This window comes from Dipodomys spectabilis, unplaced genomic scaffold (assembly GCF_019054845.1).
Source record: "Dipodomys spectabilis isolate Male_0828 unplaced genomic scaffold, ASM1905484v1 ptg000539l, whole genome shotgun sequence".
Lineage (NCBI taxonomy): Eukaryota > Metazoa > Chordata > Mammalia > Rodentia > Heteromyidae > Dipodomys > Dipodomys spectabilis.
The window spans coordinates 348,063-353,000 of NW_024871216.1; positions in this window are offsets into that span (position 1 = coordinate 348,063).

Here is a 4,938-nt window from a genome sequence, read left to right on the forward strand (position 1 = left end):
ATATACATTGATAGATATGTATATGTGTATGTGTCTATATATATATATATATATATATATATATATATATATATATATATTACATTATGCCACCATTTAATGAAGTATCATGGTTGAATACTTATAAAAGCATTCATTAAAAATTAGTTAATATCCATCCATTAGGGGAATCATACCATGGTGCTAAAATGGAAGATATAAATCCAATAATATTTGTGTGGTATTCTAAAATAAAATCATGAATTAACTGCAAATTTAATGATTACTTTTATAGCATTCCATTAGCATGCACATGAATAGGAATGAGTTTGTCAGGATCTCCCTCCATTTGTGGGTGGCAGTCCTAGCATTCTAACTCCAAGCCTGGGTAGTTTACTTCGAATGCAAACCATTGGAATGATACTGTGTAGATTTCAGACTATCACAATTAAAAAAAGAACAACAAAAAGAAAAGAATCCAGGTGTCAATGGCTCCTACCTATAATCCTAGCTCCTCAGGAGGCTGAGAATGTAGAGTATGCCATTTTGAATTCAGCCAGGGCAGGAAAGTCGGTGACACTCTTATTTCTAACAGATCGCCAGAAAAAAAAAAAAAAAAAAACCATGAGTGGGATTGTGGCTCAAGTTGCAGAGTGCTACCCTTGAGCAAAAGGAGCTCAGGGACAGGGCCTAGCCTCATAGTACAAACACGGAACTGCTCCCCTCCCCAAAAGGAGGCAATCACTCCATGTCTCTGTGTATGGATGCATGATGTATGGATGATGGGCATTCAGCAGGTTGCCCATGCTCAGCCCACTCAACTTGGGCAAGTTAGGACAAGCTCTCAGAATTCCTAGGCTGTAGGAGTGGTTGAAGGTTCTAGATCCATATTATCTATCCCTATGTAGTATGTGAGCCTAGACCTCTAGGGCCTGGTGGCTCTCACTCATTCCTCATTCCTCATTGCAGAGTCACAAACTGGTCCAAAATCTCGGCAAAGATATGAAATAGTCAGCGATTTCTATGCTGAAAGGGGTAAGCCAATAAATCTCACCATCATAACTCCTGTTACAAGTCAGCCTTGGGCTACAAATGTGGATTAGCGGTAGAGTGGTTACCTAGCATGCACGAAGCCCTGGGTTCGATTCCTCAGTAATAGAGAAACAGAAAAAGCCAAAAGTGGCACTGTGGCTAGCCTTGAGCAAAAGAAGCTAAGGAACATGCCCAGACCCTGAGTTAAAGCCCGATGACTGACAAAAAAAAAGTGAGCCTGGTGATACATATTCTTCAGGGACTCAGGAGGGCCGAGGTGAGAGGTAAGAGGTAGAGGGCAGCTGCTGGTGGCTCACCCCTGTAATCTCAGCTATTCAGGAGGCTGAGATCTGAGGATCACAATTACAAGCAAGAAAGTCTTTATGAGACACTTTTCTCCAATTAAACACCCAAAAAGTCAGAAGTAGAGCTGTGGTTCAAGTAGTAGACTGCTAACCTTGAGCAGAAAAGCTAACGGATAGTGTCCAGGCCATGAATTCAAACCCCAGAACTGACACACACTCACACACACACACACACACACACACACACACACACACACACACACACACACACACACCAAGATAGTGCATTTACCAGTAAGCCTGCACAAGTTCCACCTCTAGAAAGAGAAAGGAAGGAAAGATTTGCTCCAGGAGGTGATATAACCAGTGCCAAAATTCAACAGGAGTTCTAAGGCTTGGAACAGGACAGAGAGCCTCAGGCAGAAGGTACAGAATGGGTAAAGGTCCTGAGGTGTGGTGTAGAACAGGTGGTGTGTGTGGAATGAAGGTTCTGTGGCTTCAGACAAGTCTGGCAGGACATTCAAGGCTGGGTCAAGGTTTGTACTTGCGTCACAGGTATGAAAGAGGGTGGAGTCCCAGAATGGGGCCCAGGGGGAAGATTAGCTTTTCTTTTCACCATGGCTGGAAGCCTATTTTTCACAGCTCCTGACCCTTAGTTCTCCTTTGCATTGAGGAGTCAGGGCAAATGCAGGGACAAACACTTGCTTAAGAAAAGCTTCTGGGCTGGGAAGGTAGCTCAGTGGTAGAGCACTTGCCTTGCATGCATGAGGCTCTGGGTTTGATTCCTCAGCACCACATAAGCAAAAAGAATAAAAATGGAAGGGGCGTTGTGGCTCAGGTGTTAGAGTGCTAGTTTTGAGCTGAAGATATGCGGGACATTGCCCTGGCCCAGAGTTCAGGCCCATGACCGGACCCATCCCCCCAAAAAAAGAAAAGAAAGAAAAGAAAAGCTTCTAACCCAATGCCATCAGTGGCTCAACCCCTTTAAATCCTAGCTTCTCAGGAGACTGGGATCAGAGACTGCGGACCAAAACCAGCTCAGGGAAGGAAAGTTAGTGAAAATCTTCTTGCCAGTGAACTTCCAAAAGCCAGAAATGGTGCTGTGGCTCAAGTGGTAGAGTGCCAGCCTTAAGAGAAAAGTTAAGAGACTGGAGACCAGACCCTGAGTTCAAGGCCAGTAATTGCATTAAGAAAACGCTTTCAGGAGCTCCTTGTCTACTGTGGTGAATGGCCAGATGAGCTGGGCGTCGGTAGCTCACACCTGTCCCCCTAGCTCCTCAGGAGGCTGAGATCTGAGGAGCATGGATCAAAGCCAGCCCATACAGGAAAGTCCGGGAGACTCTGATCTCCAAGGAAGCACCAGAAAACTGGAAGTGATGCTCTAGCTTAAGCAATAAGCTGAAGAGCTGAGGGGACAGCGCCCAGGCCCAGAGTTCCAGTCCCATGACCAACTCCCCTGGCCTGCTTGGAACTCACTTTTTGGCTCTAGCCAGAGTACTTTCCAGTGGGCACCTGAGTTTCTCCCAATGTCTAGGTGTCCTACAAGTCTTGAGAGCAGCCCATTTGGAGGCCTTTGCTTACAGTGTGGGCCACATTATCAGAGAAGTGTCCAGCCTTGGGGAATGGAGGTCATCGTCTGGGTCATCAGAATGATATCTGTCATGGGTGCAGTGTGGATCTGAGCAGTAAATCAATTTCTCAGACCATGGTTTGGGGCAAGGAGGGCCATAAGCTGCATGGCAGGTAACGCCTGCTCATGTGGTATCACAAGAGTGCAAATCTGTCAGGCACACCCCGAGAGGGTGTTGAGTTGGGCTCATGAAAGACCTGTGGACTCACAAATCCACAGCCAGCTGGCTGCTGCTTGTAGCAGTTGCTATCCCAGGAGTCCCAGGGCTCAGAGCCCTGCTTTCCTCACCACTGCTTGGGGGCAGATGAAGGTCTGCAATCGTTGGCCTACTACAAAGGAGAATCCCTAGTGTCCTTTCCCTTGGTCTTGTGGCCCCATTCATGGATGGAGGGGCAGGTTCCATTGAACTTACTGCCATGGCGCAGACATTTCAGCCCAAGAAGGACTTAGGGAGAAACCACGTGAACTGGCTTAAGAGTTTACTACTACTTTGCCTCAGGACTCCCCCAATTCTGGCTCAGCTCATCATTACCACCTTTCTGTGTGTGCACGCATCTTGGTATTAGGGCTTGAACTCAGGGCCCGGGCTCTGTCCCTCAGTTTTTTTCATTCAAGGCTAGCACTCTACCACTTGAGCCACAGCTTTCCTTTCAGCTTTTGGGTAGTTATTGGGAGAGAAAAATCTCACACACTTTTCTAGCTGGGCTGCCTCTGAATGGCAATCCTCAGATCTCAGCCTTCTGAGAAGCTAGGAATATGAGAGCATGACCTATTAGCACCTGGCCACACTGTCCTTCTTTGTAAAGACAAAGTGCCTCTCTCCCTGCCTAGCACCCATGTACAGTTACCCCTCCTACCCCATCCCTAATCCTCCAGGCTTCACAGGAATTATACCCTCCCCTGAGAACAAAGAAATAGAATCAGGTTTGAGCTTTTTGTTCTCCACACAGTCAGGGGCTGCAGGGAGCTGATGTGTACTGTAGTTCAAGTGGTTGAGCGCCAACATTGTGCAAACCAGCTAAAGGATACCACCTAGGCTCCGAGTTCAAGCCGGCAACCTCACACAAACACACGCACACAAACAAACACACACACACACGCAAACACACATACACACACACAAAACACACACACACACACAAATATCCTTAGCAGGGCCCAATGGCTCATACCAGAAATTCTAGCTACTTAAGAAACTGAGCTCTTAGGATAGCAGCTTGAAGCCATCCCAGGCAGTGAAATCCGTGACTCTTCTCTCCATTAAATTACTTAAAAAGATGAAAGTTGGGCTGTGGTTCAAGTGGTAGTGTGTCAGCTTTGAGCAAAAGAAGCTCAGAGACTGCACCTAGGCCCTGAGTTCCAGCTCTAAGATTTTTTAAGACACCCTTTGCCCCCACTCCACCCCGAATCAGGCCATAAATCCAGATTTTGGTCACCCTGGATCTCACTTCCATTCCTGCCGCTTTCACAGCACTGCCACAAGTGGCCAGTGTGTGGCCAGCACTGGATTAAGAAGTGAACGTACAACAAGGGGGGCATAGCCAGGTCAAGGCTAATGTCCCAGAACATTGAGGTATTGGCCATACTAGTCTCTAATCCTCCCAGTTTCCTGGACCTAGAATTTAAAGTGTGTGCATCTGTATTCTGGGCACCCAGAATTTTCTAGAAGGACATAAGAGGCCAAGCTGGCGTGGGAAGATAGACTTTGCTGCAACAAGGTACGTTGACATTTCCTAGACACCGATGGATACTTCCAAGCCACCTTGACCTCAAATCCCATGTAACACCGGATCCTCCTTGCTTGGGCAGCCTTCAGTCAGCTATCAAGCTCGAGTTGGCCAGAGCCACCACAAACCCTCCTTCTCCCACTCCACTGCCAGCATGCGGGGAGGGATGTGAGCCAGAGACCCAGCTGAGGAAAAGGACAGGACATCACATGACTAAGGTCCCCCCAGAGGCAGGGGAGAACTTATGCCAGCCGGCCCTGCTGAC